This window comes from Tarenaya hassleriana, unplaced genomic scaffold (genome assembly GCF_000463585.1).
Source record: "Tarenaya hassleriana unplaced genomic scaffold, ASM46358v1 Cleome161, whole genome shotgun sequence".
Lineage (NCBI taxonomy): Eukaryota > Viridiplantae > Streptophyta > Magnoliopsida > Brassicales > Cleomaceae > Tarenaya > Tarenaya hassleriana.
Window position 1 is genome coordinate 93,465 of NW_010965029.1, and position 20,918 is coordinate 114,382.

The window sequence follows — 20,918 nt, forward strand, 5'->3', positions numbered from 1 at the left end:
TCGATTAGGATTTAGATTTAGCAACCGGTCCTCGTGTTCGACCCCGTGTTACGACGATCCGTATCCTTGCGGTGAGTTGTGAATCGGGTTATAAATTCTTGACTCGGTACACACGTATCAAGTTTTTGGCGCCGTTGCCAGGGGCTCGTTAGCCTATTTCTAGGTCTTTATCGATTCTAGATCTTGCTTATGTATATATTGAGTCGTGTCTTTTTCGAGTCTTTTTGTGTGTATAGTTGAGTCGAGTCCTATGTATAGTTTTTGTTTTCTAACCATCTACACTAGTTTGCTCTCTCCCTTACTATGATTACACGTGAAGAGAACATCTACAACAATTGGGAGGCGATTTGGGAGATTACTCGATTGCTAAATGAAGGAGAAACTGAATATGAGTCTATCTCCCATACACTTGAGATTGATCGGACCAAAGCAAGCCCCAGTGATTTCTTTCCGAAACTTGACCCGGACCGCATCACATGTGACTCAGACGATGTCTGTTTCTCAGATGATAGGAAGCATCTAGACGTCATCCTCAGGCCAGTGGAAACAAGTAAGCATTTTTTTGATAATTCCATATATACTTGTTTTTCACTCTTCCATTCCAGATGATCAAGCATGGATGACACGTGAGGAGAAATCAGAGTATGTGAGACACCCGCATAGACCACCACCACGACCTCCAGATTCATCACTCTCAGACCCTCCCATCATTTGAGCAAGATAGGTCGAGCTAATGACGTTAAACAAGCGCTTCTCGGGAGGCAACCCGAGCACTAGGTAACTTTTCTTTTTCTTTTTCTTTGTAGCATAGGTAGTAGAGACCATGATTGTACTTTGGATTCTTCGGAATGCATTGCTATTATTATGCTTTTGTCCGGATAACGTTTGTTGTTCTATGAGCGTTTACACCGGCACACGAGAGATGAACATCGACTTCCAAAAGACAATGTTGGATAGGTTCCAGTTTACAGAGTTTGTGAGAGCTCTTGCGTTTGACGTGAGTTAACTTCGTTGCGAGCGAACGAATTTCGCAGCGCTAAGCCTTCTCTATCACTCTTATTGGTTCTTTTCACACGTTGTTTTGGATTCTACTTTTCTGGGCGAGAGTCTACACCGTGGACGGTGTATGGTTCAAGTATGGGGGGGCTGGATAGATCCTTCATATATTCAGGTCTATCTACTAAGGATTGCATTTAGTTTAGATACATTTTATCAGGGCATATTGATACACGCACGGAGCCAAGGAAGTCTCGCTTCATACATTCAGGTCTATCTACTTAGGATTGCATTTAGTTTAGGTGCATTTTATCATGGCATATAGACTTAGGAAAATTTGTCACTTTTGCATATCACTTTGCATTAGTTGCATTCACGTTTTCTTTTTCCAATTTTCCATATAGATGATTTTTGTTAGGTTTGCATGATTGCATATGACATATAGATATAGGTTCATATAGGTTCACGTGCATACCTCGGACACCCGTTTTGAACATCATTTGGAGGATTTTTGGGATGATAGAGTAGAAATATCTTGATGATCTAGTGATTTTGTAGAACGTGGTTGAACCGTGTCGAATTGATAGTTCTCCAGACTTTCTATATATAGTTTGTGGGATGGGGTTGTTATTTGGAACCTACGGAGTTGAAACGACTATATCCAGGTTATAAGTTTCGTTTAGAACCTTTTCCGAGTCTTGTAGGCCGATGAAACCTAGTTCAACGAATACCTTGGGAAAATAAAGCATCTCGACACTCCGCTGTCAAAATCTCGTCAACGAAAATCGTTCGAGGACATGAGTGCATCGATTGATGGTTCGGGTCTAAGTTGTGGGTCGGACATCGCATTGAAAGAAAAAAAAAGAAGAAAAAAAAAGAGAGAGAAAAAAAGAAAGAAAGAGAAAAACGATGTCCTTCAACTTCAACGTCCTAGAAACCCGAGGTGCTAGCGTTTGATAGAGAAATTCAACAAAAAGATAAGAATCCAGGTAAAAGTAGAACTAAGATCGAAGAGGCTAAGTTGAAATAAGGATGGGTTCGGAAATAGACTTGGTGAGATGTAGAGATTCTAATGGGTTCTAGATGGCAATAAAAATCCCATGGCTAGGTAGATTAGTCTTTGGTAGAAAGATCATAGTAGACCGGTTTGGGTACGATTCTCGGGAAACTAGTATTGGATGGATATTTTGCTTTTGAGTCTCACGATGATGCTATTTGATGTTCGTCACTCCCTGTTTTGCAGATTTTTTTCCTTCGTTCTTTACTCGAGGACGAGCAAAGGTTTAAGTCTGGGGGGATTTGATAACTCCTATTCTTCTCTATATTTTGATGAGAGTTTGTCTAGGTTTTATAAGATAATCACATGCATTCATAGGCATTCTAGGCTTGTTAGGATACAAAACCTGTTTGTGCTCTAGTTTTGCAGAGTTACAGGTTTCGGAGATGATTGGACTCGAAAAGGAGCTAATTGGAGCGTCAAAGGAGAAGTCCGGATGAGGTACTCATGTTACGACATCAATAACTTTCTCTACAGAGGTCCAAATCGTGCGAGACCTTACCATTGAAAAGAGCACTTCAAGAGCTTCACGTAGACACACAAATCACGTAAATCCGACACCGGAGTAGAAAGTTATGAGCGAATTCCTGAAGACCAGAAAACTGCCAGCGCAGGGCCGGATCCAACTGGATCCGGTCCGGATTAAGAACGCAGAATTCGACTCCAGAAATCTGGATCCGGTCCGGATCCACCCGGAATTGGCCCGGATCCAGTCAAAAACTCTGTTTCGCGATTTTCAGTATCAGAATGGGAATAGTACTCTTGGGAGCCGCCCTAGGGTTATAAAAAGGCCCTATCCGCGTCCTAGAACAAGGGAGAGCCTTAGAGAACACTTAGATACAGACTTTTGGAGAGCTTTTGGTGAGAGAAGAATAGGAGTTCACGGGATTTCGGGAAGAAGAAGGAAGATTCGATCGTGGAGACTACACATCTACATGAGCTTTTCTCTCCTTTCTTTTATCTCCTTTTCTCTGTTTTTTTTATTGTTTTCCATGAACCGTGAGTAGATCCACGACTATGGGTTAGGGATTCGTTTGTGTTTTGGGTATGTTTGAACCCTAACTTGGATTTCGGTTTTGATTTGTTTCGGTTCTATTGATTTGCACTTTTATTTGATTGATGTTTGCTAACCCCTTGGTCAATTATCTTAGATTCTAAACTACATAGAGATATGAGTTGGTTTCGGATCAAAATCAATAGGATAGATCGTATTATTCACGTAGAGATATGGTTTAATCGTTCTAGGGTTGATGATAGCGTTCTTCATGCACCTAGGGTTAACTTGAATAGATCGAGAGATTGATGAGTTACTTTGTAGGTAGGGAGTTAGTAGACCGAGAGGTGAATTCTCTATCTTTGTTGCTTGATGATTCCCGAACACATGTCATAATCGTTATTCTCGCATGCTTAGCATATACCCATACACGTGAATACGATCCCGATACCCGTAGTCACCGTTGCTTGATAGTTTACTCGTTCTCCATTCTTTCCACATATTTTCATCATCACTTCCACTTCTACTTGCTTTCATCATCCTATGCGCTTGGTTTAGGAGATATCTATCTCTAGAAGGTTCTAGCTAAAACATATCCCACATGCTTTCAAGTCTATTTTGAACGAGAGCTACCATTTCGGATAAAAATCAATAATTCATCCTTCACCCAAGAATATGCCTAGGGTGGTTCACATAGGTGATCAAAACTGACTAATTCTATCGAGTCCTATGCATCATCATATCTTAGCTATGAACTCAAAACGGTTTATGCGAGTGTTCCCTATGAATGCGACTAGTAATGCAGTGTAGATGGATGTGTAGTAAAGGCACCCTCCCAGACTTGAATAAGACACCGTCCACGGTGTACGCGCAAATCGGGGAGGGATAATAGACAAGAGGCAATAGATACTTAGCTGCGTAAGGCATAGTGAAATGAAGCGCGAGTCTGGATTCACGCAGGTTGGAAGGGTTATGAATGTGTGATGGCGTTCACTCAACAATCTCTCCGCAATGTAGCTTCAAAATCGACATGAGGGAAAAACAAAACAACGTGGAAACAAGAAGAGATAACCGCAATCCAACATAAAGTGAAACAATCGAAGCAGCGTAGCAACATCCAAGTACATAGTAGAAAGGGAAGAAAATAAAGAGAAAGCAAAAGAACAGAAAAAAAGGAATAGAAAAAGTGACTCTCAAGGGTCTCCGGCGGTGTCCATGTCTTCAGGAGGAGGCGGCTGGTCGGGATAGGGCATACCTGGATAAGGAAATCCGGCCGGCAGCACAACATATTGGCAACCGACTGGAGTGAAGTGGAGCTCCTGTAGACCCTGGAGAACCTGCATCTGATAGTAGTCCATATGACGACGCCGGTCCAGGTACGTTGTCAGAGAGGCCGAGGGCGGTGTGAGCTGTGGTGAGCTCGTGTTGAGCCTGTGCGATGTTTCGGTGACGTTGCTCCATCGACTCGAAGTAACCGTCCTCGCATAGTTGGTCAAGTGTTCGTATCTCAGCGTCTTCATCGAGTGTCGGACTCTGATAAGGAGGCTGTCGAGAAGAGTTGGGGATATCGCGAGGAGGTGCTCGGCGTGGAAGCTGATCGACGACGGGAACGACAGTACGGAGACCCGCCAGAGTGAGCAGTGGAATGTTGTCGATGTGAGTAATGTAGAGCGTTCGATCGTACCTGTTGGACCAGAATGTATCGCCGTAGTCACCGGTCATCAGCATGCTCTTGTTCAAGAGCACGTTTCTGTCGAGGGTGGTCGAACCGGGGATACGAAAACCATATCCGGAGAGGTTGATACGCAGCCGCTATGCAATCAGAGAGATGATTCCACTAACGTATAGTACTGGCTTCCGCTCGGTGGGGTTGGTCAGCTTCCGGGCAAAGTGTCGAGTGACCAAGGATGCGATCTCCGTGACGTCCATGTTCCATGAGTCGCCATCAAACAGATCCATGAGGGCATAACGTATGATGACCAAATCTCCCAGCGAGACATGGCTGGCAGTGTGCTTCGCAAAGAGACAGCAAACTAGAAATTGATGGAAATAGCGAATGGTGGGGTGAAAAATACATACTGCCTTGGCGTGGCTGGACGTGAAGATCCCTCGAGCAATCACGCTCCAGAACGGTTTTATCTGGCTGTCTGTGTCGATCTCTGGGGTGTTAGAGAAGATCTCGCGAGGTACGGAGATAATGTCGGCGAACTGCTCCATAGTGAGTCAGAATTCGACGTTGTTCAGCCGGAAATCCATGTAAGCTCTGTTGGTCATACCATCGTCTGGAAAATAGCAGCTAAAGGATGATAGGAACTCCAGCGTGGGGCACTCATATGTCAGCACGTGCGCTTTGTAGAGCTTGGTCCACCCGAGTGTGCGGAAAAGGGATTTCATTTGCTCCTCCATCCCGACCTCCTTGATGTAGCTGCTGATGAATTTCGTTGGCTTGAGGGTGCACTGGGCTAACCGTTCGTAAGCAGCTTCTTGTGTCGCGTCGCAGAAGATGATGGCGGAATAGCGATCATGCGTTAGTTTAGGGTGCGCCGGAGGGTGTAGCTCAGTGCGGCTTCCTAGCCGCATGGCCGTCGGTTCCTCGAGGAGGATTGATTCAACAACATTGAGGACGAATGAACGGCCAGTATGACTTGGGCCGGTGGTGAAGCTGGGTGGTCAGCATGTCTACGACTGCTGCTAGAGCTGGATGGACGACCGGAGGGGGATCCGGTTATACCGGATGTGCGTGTTCTCTTTTGACGGGGTGGAATCTGCTCAAGAAAGAAAAAGAAACATTAGAAATAATAGAGACATCGAGCAGAGGGAGTAGAGGTCGGGTATGAGAGAAGAGACCGAAGAGTGACACGATCGTGTTGGTTAGAACCACACGATCGTGTCGGCATGATGAGTCGGGTCATGAAAAACGTGGAATAGACCCGATCGTGTGGAGTAACTCAGACACAATCGGGTTGCTGTCGAGTGTACTGATCCGAAATTTGAATTCGACACGATCGTGTTGAATAACCACACACGATCGTGTCTCGCGTGAGGGAACTAGAGCGGAACAAAGATGAGATAACAAAATTCAACACGGATGTCGGTTCAATCCTAAGAATTCCCATGGAATGGAGAAGCAAGACAACTCAATCCGACCAAGCCTAGCAGAGGAGACCAGATCCAACATGGGGTAAGTGAGAAACCTTACCGATTTCAGCAGATCCGGTCTAGATAGAGAGAGAACAAGGGAAAGAAAGAGAGAGAGGGCGAGAGGGGGCCCACGACGATGGTGGTGAACAGCGGCGAAGAGGGTGAATGATGGAGGAAAGGTAGGGGGCGGAGGGAGAGGTGAGAAGGGTGAATAAAAAATGAGGTGGGAGGGAAAAAAGTTAGGGTTAAATCGTCGGGCCCCATGACTTACCTAGAGACACACGATCGTGTAAATGAATGACACACGATCGGGTCGTATGCATGTTCGTGTTTTCTGTGAGATGGCGAGACACGATCGTGTGTTGAAGTAGCGACACGATCGGGTCTAGGCGCTGGGTGAAAATATCAGAATCTGGTGCATGGCACGATCGGGTCCAGGCGTGTGACACGATCGGGTCTTCAGACATTCCCGATGAATTAAGGACTTGTGCGGAGGGTGAGAGCGAAAGGAAAACGGAACCGAAAATCGGAAAAATAAAAATAAAATAACAAGACAAAATGGTATATATACAAGGATATACGAGAAAAAAGGATACGGGTTCGGAAATCCGAACATGCTCGTTTAGGGTCGTGAGCATCGACCATGATGGGATTAGGCAATGTGGGGAATAGAGAGAGGAAGAATACCTCTCTCAGTGGTCGGGTCCTCAGGATTGTATAGCTTCACCCGTTGGGTGTTGATTTTGAACGGTTTACCATCAGAATTCCAGAGTTTGATCGCACCATGGTCGGCGACGTTTTTTATCATGAATGGGCCGGACCACCTAGACTTCAGCTTACCAGGAAATAATATCAGACGAGAATTGAACACAAGGACACGATCGTTTACCTGGAAAGAGCGATGAATAATGTGATGATCGTGCCAACGCTTAGTGCGTTCCTTGTAGATTTTTTCATTATCGTAGACATCTAGACGAATCTCTTCAACATGATGGAGTTGCAGGACACACTTCTCTGATGCGGATGAGGTCATAGTTCAACGCTTTGATAGCCCTCAATGCCTTATGTTCCAATTCAACCGGCAGATGACATGCTTTACTGTATACTAGCCGAAAAGGGGTCATGCCAATAGGGGCCTTGAAAGCAGTTCTGTATGCCCAGATTGCATCATCGAGTTTCTGAGACCAATCCTTGCTAGAGCATGATATCGTCTTTTCCAAAATAGACTTGATCTCGCGGTTAGAAATGTCAACTTGACCGCTAGTCTGCGGATGATAAGGAGTGGTGATACGGTGTTGAACTCCGTACTTCTTCAGTAGAGTGTCGATTACGTGGTTCACAAAGTGGGTTCCACCATCACTGATCAGAACGCATGGTACGCCAAATCGAGGGAAGATGATTCGCTAAAACATCCGAGAGACAACCTTAGAATCGTTCGTCGGACTGGCATATGCTTCTACCCATTTGATGACATAGTCAACGGCCACTAATATGTAGAGATTCCCATAGGAAGGAGGGAAAGGACCCATAAAGTCAATCCCCCAGACGTCGAAAGGTTCAACCTCCAGGATGAACTGCTGCGGCATCTCATGACGGCGGGAGATGTTTCCGGTACGCTAGCAAGCATCACAAGAGGAAACAAACTGGTGAACATCTTTAAAGAGAGAAGGCCAGTAGAAACCTGCTTGAAGGATCTTGGATGCTGTCTTGGAACTGGCGAAGTAACCGGCGTAGTCTGAGGAGTGACAATGGAAGATCACTCGCTGAATCTTATCCTCGGCTATACATCGTCGGAACAATCCGTCTTTACCTCGCTTGAATAGGAATGGCTCATCCCAGAAAAAATCACGAACGTCATGGAGAAATTTCTTTCTCCCGTTGTAATTTAGCTCAGGAGGAAGGAGACCACTAACCAGATAATTGACATAATATGCGTACCATGGAGCTTCAGACTGTATGGATATCGCCATGATTTGTTTGTCTCGAAGCGAATCATCAATTGGGATCAACTCGGGAATCTGAAGCCGTGAGAGATGATCAACAACGCCATTCTCTGTCCCATTTCTATCCCGTATTTCCAAATCGAACTCCTGTAAAAGTAGTGTCCATCGGATAAGTCATGGTTTAGCGTCTTTCTTGGACAGGAGATACCTGAGCGCGGCGTGATCAGTGTAGACAATGACTTTGGCTCCGATGCGATAGGATCGGAACTTCTCGAACGCGAAGACAATAGCAAGCATTTCCTTCTCCGTCGTGGTGTAGTTCGTCTGAACATCATCTAAAGTTCGACTTGCATAGTAGATAGCGTGAAGTTTCTTGTCTTTACCTGACCGAGAACTGCGCCAACTGCATAATCACTGGCATCACACATGATTTCAAAAGGTAGATCCCAATCTGGTGGTTGAATGATGGGAGCAGATGTAAAAGCTTTCTTCAGAGCATGAAAAGCAATGTCGCACTCGGTCGTAAATTCGAAAGCAGCCTCCTCGCAGAGCAGGTCAGTGAGAGATTTGGAGATCTTGGAGAAATCTTTGATGAATCTCCTGTAGAAGCCAGCGTGACCGAGAAAACTGCGAATGCTTTTGACATTGCAGGGTGGAGGCAGTTTCTCGATTACCTCAATCTTGGCTCTGTCTACCTCGATCCCTCTTTCTGAAATCTTGTGTCCGAGAACGATGCCCTCGCGGACCATGAAGTGGCATTTCTCCCAGTTGAGCACTAAGTTGGCTTGGGAGCACCTGTCTAAAACTCGAGACAGATTCGTCAGACAAACATCAAAGAAGGGTCCATGGACAGAGAAGTCATCCATGAACACCTTCATAATATTTTCAATGACATCCGAGAATATAGCCATCATGCAACGTTGAAAAGTACCAGGGGCATTGCAAAGGCCAAAAGGCATACGTCGGTAAGCGAATGTACCATAAGGACAAGTGAACGTAGTGTTTTCCTGGTCAGAGGGATGTATAGGGATCTGAAAGGAACCTGAATATCCATCGAGGAAACAGAAATAGGAATGGAGAGCGAGTCGCTCGAGCATTTGATCGATGAACGGTAGTGGAAAATGATCCTTCCTTGTATTGGCGTTCAGCTTTCTATAATCGATGCACATACGCCAGCCGGTAACAATCCTGGTTGGTATCAGCTCGTTCCGCTCGTTCTTGATCACCATCATTCCTCCTTTCTTGGGGACCACCTGTACCGGACTGACCCAAGAACTATCGGAGATAGGAAAAATAATACCTGCATCGAGGAGTTTCATGACCTCTTTCTTGACAACCTCTTAGAGCTTCGGATTGAGACGACGTTGATGTTCAATAGAGGTTTTCGTCGCATCTTCGAGGTGAATCCGATGCACGCATATGATGCCCTTGATGTCTCAGATCGTGTAATCTATCACTTTCCTGTATTTGCGCAGCATGGCTAACAACAAACCGACTTGCGAAGAGTCCAAGTCGGCATTAATGATAACAGGATATGTCGATTTGGGTCCAAGATATTCATACCTAAGTCCTTTCGGGAGAGGCTTCAAATCAAGTTCCGATGCACAGTCCGGATTCCAATCGACGGACTCAGGGTTGTTTGTGACGGTATGAACAAAGTCAACTAGGGGGTCAAAAGGCATACCTGAGTCGGTTGTGGCAAGAGAAATGGCGTGTGATGAAGATGGATCATGCAGGGAATTTGGAACGAGACACGATCGGGTGGAACTGTCAGACAGGATCGTGTCGAATTGATCCGAGAGGGAGACACGATCGTGTGTCTCAACATACACGATCGGGTTGGATGGCTGAATTTTTCTGGATTCGAGAGGAAGACACGATCATGTTGCAGCAGGGACACGATCGGGTCAGATGACTGATTTGCATAGACAGTATTGCGGCTTTGGATACGATCATGTGGCGAGCTAGACATGATCGTGTCTAACTCGTGATTTTCCAAAAATTCTTCATGACCTAAGATGCGACCGTAGATCCATAGCTGATCTATATCGGTGTAGATGCTATCCTGCGATAGAAGATTGAGTTCTAAAGGATCGTCATAATGAAATTGATGCATTACCTTTTCAGCTAGGGGTCCGAAGATATCGATGAAGCATGCAGATTCTGTAGATGACGGTTGCTTGAGATTTTTGTCCAGAGTAAATTGTACCGTCTCATCGCCAATCTTCATGGTGAGTCGACCTGCTCGAACATGAATGACAGCATCTGCAGTGTTGAGAAATGGACGACCGAGAATGATGGATACCTTAGAATCTTCATCCATGTCTAGAACCACGAAATCAACCGGGATATAGAAATTTCTGACTTTTAAAGGTCCGTCCTCAAGTATTCCAGCAGGGTATTTAACAGAGCGATTGGCTAGTTGGAGGGCCATCCTAGTGGGTTTGAGTTCGCCCACATTCAGCTTTTTGAAAATGGAGAGTGGAAGAAGACTGACGCTTGCTCCTAGATCACACAGAGCACGATCGATGTAAACGTTACCCAATGTACAAGGGATTGAAAAACTACTTGGGTCCGAGCGCTTGGTGGTAACTCGTGTTGTATCAAAGCACTGCATTCGACAGTGAGAGCTACCCTCTTCTTGGTCAGGATGTCCTTCAAGAATTTAGTATGCGAGGGAATCTGTAAAATAGCTTCAGTGAAAGGCATGGATACCTCGAGTTTCTTCAGCATCTCCGCGAACTTAGCAAATTGGCTATCTTCGTTGTGCTTTCTCAGGCGTGATGGAAATGGTACCGATGGAGGCCTAGGAGGAGGAGGCACGTACGCTGGTTCAGGAGTGTCATCAGGGGCAGCAGAATCTGTGGTCTTCGAGCCTTCGTCTTGCTCAACCATTGGAGAGTGTCTAGTGTCCACCTGTTTACTACTCCGTAGAGTAATAGCATTAATGTGTTCGCGAGGGTTAGTCTCAGGTTTACCTGGAAGGACACCAGACGATATTTGGGAGTCCGCAGTATAACCCGAAATCTCTATTCCGGATATACAAGTCATAGGCGGTCTCTAACAAGACACTATGACTACCTATCTCGAATAGAGTTTGTTCGTGATCTTACGAACGCCGGAGATGATTCCGGTTGATGATCCTTTTGTATCGCGATATCATATGTCGAACATAAGGCATGGACAAACCACCTTATCTGATTCGACTGCTTTCTCGTTCACTGAGTTCGACTGTCTGAAATAGACATCGTTCGTCTATAGTACGACCACACATTTCTACAGTCTCGCTCACACGAGGGGCCCAGCGATATCTCTCTCTTCTACGAGAGCTACAAATCCCATCTTGAGTATCTACAATCCAGCACATGATTCGTTTCGTACCTGATACACGCCTTTATAGTCCTCCTGGTACGCATGACGTTTGACGTATTCAAAGCACGCAACTCCTCATGTTGGATTCCGTAGATATCTCAGGTCTTAGGATCCAATCATGGAACCGCCATATGAGATTCAAGTCATGACGCTAGTCCATGTGACAATCTCATGCGGGTCATTCCAGTATTCCGTTCTCCAACGAATACCTATGATTGTGATCGTATCCAATACCTATGATCATCTATATGATCATCAATCACACATCATAGTAGTCTTGGTATATCATCATTTCCACAGTGATGCACGACTAGGGAGTTTAATATTGTTCATAACAATACATGGATTTCATAACACATAAGTATGCATAATATGTAATGAATAAAACACTCATCCATCCATAAATAGACCGAAAGTGTCAATACATCAAATGCATCTAAACAAAGCTCGCATAACAGTACATCATAGAGCACTCAACTAACATAGGGTTCATATCAATACAACAAAACATCGTAAAATAGAATAAGGAAGAAACTCATAGTCGATTTCTCGGCTTCGTGATCTCCGTCTTCTACTCCGATCTCTTGTTTCCTGATAATCTCCCCCTTTTCTGGTGTGCTCTAGGTCTCTCTTCGGTAAAAGTCTGAATGCCCCTCTTCTTGGAGGCTTGACATAGTTAAGTCTTTCTTTTCTGGCCAGATTTGGAAAAATTCCCGAAAAATCTCGTAAATGACACGATCGTGTGAGTAGAGGAGACACGATCGTGTAGGATTATTAATGTAGAGTCAGATTTTCGCGACTTGACCCGATCGTGTGAGTGCAGGGTGACACGATCGGGTGGACCTTCGATGTTACTCTCGTCTTGACGAAATGACCTGATCGTGTAGTTTAGTGGGACACGATCGGGTGGACTCTTGATTCGATCATAGCTTTCTTGATGACGAGACACGATCGTGTGGAGGTGGGGTGACACGATTGGTTGCATCATTGGAACTCGTTCTTTTTCGGGATTTTTGTCTTTTCTTTCGCTCCTATTGCATGTACCTGCAGTCATACATGAACCAAGCCTAGGAGGAGGAGGCACGTACGCTGGTTCAGGAGTGTCATCAGGGGCAACAGAATCTGTGGTCTTCGAGCCTTCGCCTTGCTCAACCATTGGAGAGTGTCTAGTGTCCACCTGTTTACTACTCCGTAGAGTAATAACATTAATGTGTTCGCGAGGGTTAGTCTCAGGTTTACCTAGAAGGACACCAGACGATCTTTGGGTGTCCGCTGCTAACTGAGCAATCTGATTATCCACGAGCTTAAAATGGGCGTCAATGCTCGCGAATTGAGTGCGGAACTCCTGAGTCGTCTTCTCTTGTGCCTGCATGAGCTGCTGAATAAGGGCATATGTATCTTGAGTAAGATCGCGATTACCAGAAGGTGTGGGATTGTTGTAAGACTATCCCAGGGCTCTGTAGTTGGAGTTCTGATTAGGACCCCTTGATCGAAGCCGGGAGGAATCCTCTGATTCGGGTTGTGAGATGCCCTTGGGTTGTTTGGCGTGGGATTCTCGACGTTGTTTGATTTGTAAGAGAGTTGGGATGATTCCTCCAACTTGGGTTGTATGAGTTCATGTAGGTGTTGTTGTTCACGTAGTTTAGATCCTCAGTTCTCTCTTCGACTGCATATATGTCGAGATCATCTTGTGGGTGTGTAAAGGCATATGTAGTAGAAATCAGGTTGGCACTTACCCTTGACCTCGAATTTCCATATAAAGGACACGCCGCTCAAGGACTATAATCAATTTCAAAATTGGATTATGAAATTACACGAATTTAGCATTAAGCGCTGCCAACTGATCGAGAACCATCTTCAGACTGGGATCGCCTTCTCTCCTTGGTGTATCATGAGAGTATTCACTCAGAGCATCTTTTTCTTGAGCCATCATCTCAATGTGTTGTTCCAGCTCCGTGAATGACTTGTTTTGGATGCTGCCACTTCAAGAGGCTCGGATCAGAGTCTTGGTATCGTTTCGGAGCACTCGGAGAAAGGTGTTGATCAGATAATTCTTGTCGAGCCCATGATGAGGACATGACTTCTGATATCCCTTGTATCTTCTCTAAGCATCCTGTAGACTCTCCCTTTGATCCTGCTTAAATGAGTGTATACCTGAGAGAGTTGCTTGAGTGCGGTGTGCTGGGAAGAATTTTGACATGAACTGAACTTCCAGCTGATCCCAAGTATGGATGGAGTCAGGTGCTAAATCATATAACCATTCCAAAGCAGCATCCATGAGAGTCTAAGGGAAAGGAAGGAGGCGAAGAGCATCTTCCGTCACCCTGGCATCTCTCTTAATCGAGCGACACATCATCTTGAAGCGTGTTAGATGTGCATTGGGATCCTCGTTCAGCCTACCCCGGAAAGCGTTATTACTCAGCATCTGAATGATAGACGAGTTCAGCTCGAAACTGGTCATATCGATGGCTGGTAAGCATATGCCATCCATGAGTTCAGTGTGTTTTGGTGTGTTGTATTGGGCAAAAGTCGAGTCTGCATTACCCTCGGCACCATCGGGAAGAGCGAAAACTCGATTGTTCTCCATTTGTCTTTGCTGTCGCCGAATGCATGTAATGGTCCATTCATCTTCGGGATCGAAAGGTACTAGGTTTGATGTCCCAACATTTCTGGTCATGCACTAGAGAACCTGCACACCAGACAACAAACAACGACAAGTGAAGGAAATGTGAGAGATCACTTAGGAAAAAGAAAAGCAAACAAAATTCGGACTAGATAAGGTCTAATCCTATCGCCTAAATTGTCTCCGGCAACGGCAACAAAAACTTGATGTCGCAAATCTAGGTGTATAAATTTGGTCAAGTAATAAAATCCTAGATCCAACAAATACCGCAAGTGTACGGTTCAGTTGTAGTAGTTACGGTCGAACACATGGACAAAAATAGACAAAAGAATTGAGTCCAAATCTAAGTCTGAATGTGAAAGAGAATAAGGTGAAAGTGAGAATGTGGTGAAGCAAACGATAAAACGATTGTAAACTATGAATGATGAATACTGCAGGCTTCGGGATTGCTTTACATGCAAAGATCTTTCAAAAGATACAAACTTAGTGGTTTATCTATCTAATTCAGGGAATACAAGCTCTAAGATAGAGATCAATTCTTCCAAGTCTAATCTCACTATCCAAGTTTAATCCTACCAATCTCCCGATTCGATAGTCTAAAACTCTGGATGCATGAACGAACATTATCATGATTCCTAGGCAAATACCCATCTCCCGATGTGATGCTTGTTCTATTTATTGAATTATTTCCAGGTTATAATCCCATATGTCTATGTGAATTAAAACCCTAAGATCATTTCATCAAGCGGCCAACAAGATCAAACGCATTCAGAACAATTCAATAAACTGAATAGAATAGACAAATTCAAAAAGTCTAGAATTAAAAACTAAAGATCCCTACATAACAAATCTCTAACCTACAGCTATGGAACTACTCGCTAAACATCGAGTTGATAAGGTGTTGGGTTTCCTGGGATCTCTATAGCGAATCCTATTCCTAAGAGATCGATTCTAGGGTTTGCGCAGCGGATGTAAAACAAAAATTTAATAAACCCTAGAACCATACTTCTATGAATCGTAGAAATGTTAGAACGCTTACCTCAATCGATCCGGGACCTGTATCAATTGAAGAGTTCGTCTGATCACGAAAGGGAGGAAGAATACCTCGCCCTCTACACGTATCCACACTTCGGGATGGATTCCAACGCTTGGAACTTGTGAATCTACTATTCGATTTCACGCTTCGAGAAAACGAGACTTGGATCACCTTTCAAAAACTCTTGGATCTCACAAAAAAGTCTGTAGAAAAGTTGTAAAGTCGGCACTCCAAGTCTCCTTCTTTATTAGGGTTTTTAATCTCCTTCTTATAAGGTGATTTAACCCTAATTCGGTCTAATTTTCGAAAAACCCGAAGCCTGGAACGGACGGTCCAGAAATGCACGTGGACCGTCCATTCCAGCACGTAGAACGGACGTCTGCCATTAGTGGACTGTCTGTTCCAGACCTTCTGGAATGGACAGTCCGTTCTGGACCGTCGGGTCTGGACCTGGCGGACCGTCCGTTCCGGACTTCTGGTCCGTCCGTTCCAGACCCTTCCGTCTTGGTTTTTCATCGTTTTCTCGTGCGTTTTGTCCTTCCTTGCGTGTGTGACCTTGGCTCATTCGATATAGCAGTATAACCCGAAATCTCTATTCCGGATATACAAGTCATAGGCGGTCTCTAGTAAGACACTATGACTACCTATCTCGAATAGAGTTTTTTGTGATCTTATGAACGCCAGAGATGATTCCGGTTGATGATCCTTTTGTATCGCGATATCATATGTCGAACATAAGGCATGGACAAGCCACCTTATCTGATTCGACTGCTTTCTCGTTCACTGAGTTCGACTGTCTGAAATAGACGACGTTCGTCTATAGTACGACCACACATTTCTACAGTCTCGCTCACACGAGGGGCCCAGCGATATCTCTCTCTTTTACGAGAGCTACAAATCCCATCTTGAGTATCTACAATCCAGCACATGATTCGTTTCGTACCTGATACACGCCTTTATAGTCCTCCTGGTACGCATGACGTTTGACGTATTCAAAGCACGCAACTCCTCATGTTGGATTCCGTAGATATCTCAGGTCTTAGGATCCAATCATGGAATCGTCGTATGAGATTCAAGTCATGACGCTAGTCCATGTGACAATCTCATGCGGGTCATTCCAGTATTCCGTTCTCCAACGAATACCTATGATTGTGATCGTATCCAATACCTATGATCATCTATATGATCATCAATCACACATCATAGTAGTCTTGGTATATCATCATTCCCACAGTGATGCACGACTAGGGAGTTTAATATTGTTCATAACAATACATGGATTTCATAACACATAAGTATGCATAATATGTAATGAATAAAACACTCATCCACCCATAAATAGACCGAAAGTGTCAATACATCAAATGCATCTAAACAAAGCTCGCATAACAGTACATCATAGAGCACTCGACTAACATAGGGTTCATATCAATACAACAAAACATCGTAAAATATAAAAAGGAAGAAACTCTTAGTCGATTTCTCGGCTTCGTGATCTCCATCTTCTACTTCGATCTCTTGCTTCCTGATAATCTCTCCCTTTTCTGGTGTGCTCTAGGTCTCTCTTCGGTAAAAGTCTGAATGCCCCTCTTCTTGGAGGCTTGACATAGTTAAGTCTTTCTTTTCTGGCCAGATTTGAAAAAATTCCCGAAAAATCCCGTAAATGACACGATCGTGTGAGTAGAGGAGACACGATCTGTAGGATTATTAATGTAGAGTTAGATTTTCGCGACTTGACCCGATCGTGTGAGTGCAGGGTGACACGATCGGGTGGACCTTCGATGTTACTCTCGTCTTGGCGAAATGACCTGATCGTGTAGTTTAGTGGGACACGATCGGGTGGACTCTTGATTCGATCGTAGCTTTCTTTATGACGAGACACGATCGTGTGGAGGTAGGGTGACACGATCGGGTGCATCATTGAAACTCGTTCTTTTTCGGGATTTTTTTCTTTTCTTTCGCTCCTATTGCATGTACTGTTGGGTTTCCTGGGATCTCATGAGCGAATCCTATTCCTAAGAGATCGATTCTAGGGTTTGCGCAGCGGATGTAAAACAAAAATTATAGAACCCTAGAACCATGCTGCTATTGAAATCGTAGAAACGTTAAGAACGCTTACCTCAATCGATCCGGGGCCTGTCTCTATCGATGAATCGTTCTGATCACGAAAGGCAGGAAGATTACCTCGCCCTCTACACGTATCCACACCTCGGGATGGATTCCAACGATTGGAACTTGTCTGCTAGGACTCGAATCTCTGATCGATTTGTGCACCGAGAAATCCCGAGACTTAGAACTCGTTTTTGGATCTCCAAAAACTCACACTTTTCTGCAAAAGTCGGCTGTTCTTCGTCACCCCTTAATTAGGGTTCTAATCACTTTCTTATAAAGTGATTTAACCCTAATTTCGGTTTAATTTTCGGAAAAACCGGAACCCGGAAGGACGGTCCAGAATTGCACGTGGACCGTCCGTTCCAGCACGTAGAACGGACGGTCTACGTCTACGTTTAGTGCGGACCGTCCGTTCTATCCTCATAGAACGGACGGTCTGCGTGTTGTCGTGGACCGTCCGGTCTGGTTCGGGCGGACCGTCCGTTCTGGACTTTCTGGTCCGTCCGTTCCAGCCCCTTCCGTCTCTGCTTTTCGTCGTTTTCCCTCGTGCATTTGTCCTTCCCTGCGTGTGTGACCCTGTAGGCTCATTCGACATAGCAGTATAACCCGAAATCCCTATTTCGGGTATACAAGTCATAGGCGGTCTCTAGCAAGACACTATGACTACCTATCTCGAATAGAGTGTGTTCGTGATCTTTACGAACGCCAGAGATGATTCCGGTAGATGATCCCTTTGTATCGCGATATCATACGTCGAACATAAGGCATGGACAAGCCACCTTATCTGATTCGACTGCTTTCTCGTTAACTGAGTTTGACTGTCTGAAATAGACGACGTTCGTCTATAGTGCGGCCACACATTTCTACAGTCTCGCTCACACGAGGGGCCCAGCGATATCTCTCTCTTTTACGAGAGGTACAAATCCCGTCTTGACTATCTACAATCCAGTACATGATTCGTTTCGTACCTGATACACGCCTTTATAGTCCTCCTGTTACGCAGGACGTTTGACGCGATCAAAGCACGCAACTCCTCATGTTGGATTCCGTAGATATCTCAGGTCTTAGGATCCAATCATGGAACCGTCATATGAGATTCAAGTCATGACGCTAGTCCATGTGACAATCTCATGCGGGTCAATCCAGTATTCCATTCTCCAACGAATACCTATGATCGTGATCGTATCCAATACCTATGATCATCTATGTGATCATCAATCACACATCATACTAGTCTTATTATGTCATCATTCCCATAATGACACAAGACTAGGGAGTTTAGTATCATTCATAATGATACACGGATTTCATAACATATTAAAGCATGCATAATACGTAATGAATCAAACACTAATCCATAAAACTATAGAAAGTGTCAATACATCAAATGTATCATAATAAAACTCGCATAACAGTACATCATAGAGCACTAAACCAACAATCTCCCACTTGCTCTAATCATGAACTGCTAAACATCTAATGCCCATATCCCTAACATGACCCTCATGCTTCGACGAAGGGAGAGGCTTCGTCAACAGATCGACAATGTTGTCATCTGTCGACACCCTGCAAATGTACACGTCTCCTCTGTCTATAATCTCCCTGATAAGGTGAAATCGTCTGAGTATGTGTTTGGATCGTTGATGGGATCTGGGTTCTTTCGCTTGTGCGATCGCTCCATTGTTGTCACAATACAGAGCAATGGGGCTATCAGCACTCGGAATGACACCCAAATCACCAACAAACTTTCTGATCCAAACAGCTTCCTTTGCTGCGTCCGACGCTGCAATATACTCAACTTCTGTAGTAGAATCTGCAACGGTCGCCTGCTTGGAACTCTTCCAGCTAACAGCGCCTCCGTTCAAACAGAAAACATAGCCAGACTGCGATCTGTAGTCATCCGGGTCTGACTGAAAACTAGCATCAGTGTAACCTCTTACAGCGAGCTCGTCTTCCGACCCACCGTATACCAAGAACACATCCTTAGTCCTTCTCAAGTACTTCAGGACGTTCTTGACGGCGATCCAGTGCGACTCACCTGGATCTGACTGATATCTACTCGTAATGCTCAACGCGTAGGATACATCCGGTCGAGTACAAAGCATGACATACATGATGGATCCAATTGCCGAAGCATATGGAATCCGATCCATGCGTTCTCGCTCATCAGGTGTCGTAGGACACTGACTCTTGCAGAGAACTGTGCCACTGCTCATCGGTAAGGTTCCTTTCTTGGAATCTTGCATCTTGAACCGTTTCAAGACCTTATCGATGTAAGTACTCTGACACAATCCTAGAAGACGCCTCGATCTATCTCTATAGATCTTTATTCCTAGAATATAGGCCGCTTCTCCTAGGTCCTTCATAGAAAACTGCGTTCCTAGCCAAGACTTAACATCTTGCAAGGTAGGAACGTCATTCCCTATAAGGAGAATGTCATCCACATACAGCACCAGAAAAACTACTGTGCTCCCACTAACCTTCTTATAAACACATGGCTCGTCTTCGTTCTGTGAGAAACCAAACTTTTTGATTGTCTCATCAAAGCGAAGGTTCCAGCTCCTCGAAGCCTGCTTCAGTCCATAAATGGACCTCTGAAGCTTGCACACCATCCTCGGGTTCCTCGGATCGACAAAACCTTCGGGTTGTGTCATGTACACATCCTCGGTCAAATTCCCGTTAAGGAACGCGGTCTTGACATCCATTTGCCATATCTCATAGTCATAATATGCGGCTATGGCAAGTAGGATCCTGATGGACTTCAGCATAACTACGGGCGAAAAAGTCTCATCATAGTCAATACCATGAATCTGACGGAATCCTTTCGCCACAAGTCGTGCCTTATACGTGTGCACGTTGCCATCCATGTCGGTCTTCTTCTTGAAGATCCACTTGCATCCGATGGGTTTTATCCCTTCAGACGCATCAACCAGAGTCCATACTTGGTTGTCTGACATGGATTGCATCTCAGACTTCATAGCCTCGCGCCATTTCTCGGAATCCGGACTCGCCATAGCCTCCGGGTATGTGGTAGGCTCGTCATGTTCTAATAACATGAGTTCCTCATTCCCAGTCACGAGAAATCCATATCTCATTGGCTCTTGGCGAATCCTGCCTGATCTCCGAGGTTCACTCGTCAAAGGTTGAGTCACAACGGGCAGTGAAACAGGTTGAACTTCTTCAACTTGTTCACTCGGCTCAGCATCTACTTGCTGCTCTCGAACTTCCTCAAGTTCGACCCTACTCCCACTGACTCTTTTGGAGACGAACTCTCGCTCCATAAAAGTCGCATTCCTAGCAATGAACACCTTGTTCTCTACCGGAAAGTAGAAGTAGTAACCCTTAGTTTCCTTAGGGTAGCCTACAAATAAACACTTATCAGATTTGGAGGATAACTTATCAGCCATCTGACGCTTCACGTAAGCGTCGCAACCCCAAATTCTGACAAACGATAACGCGGGACGCTTCCCCGTCCATATCTCATATGGTGTCGTTTCAGCCGACTTCGTTGGACTCCTATTCAGCACGTACGCGGCGGTCTCTAAAGCATAGCCCCAAAAGGACTTTGGAAGATCTGTCTGACTCATCATAGACCGAACCATGTCTAACAGTGTTCGGTTCCTCCGTTCAGACACGCCATTCCA

The 20,918-nt window shown here is 44.9% G+C and overlaps 1 pseudogene; it reads right to left on the reverse strand.

Annotated features, from left to right (window-relative positions):
• Nucleotides 1-20,918, reverse strand: part of LOC109116527 — a 66,843-nt pseudogene that overhangs the window by 9,753 nt on the left and 36,172 nt on the right.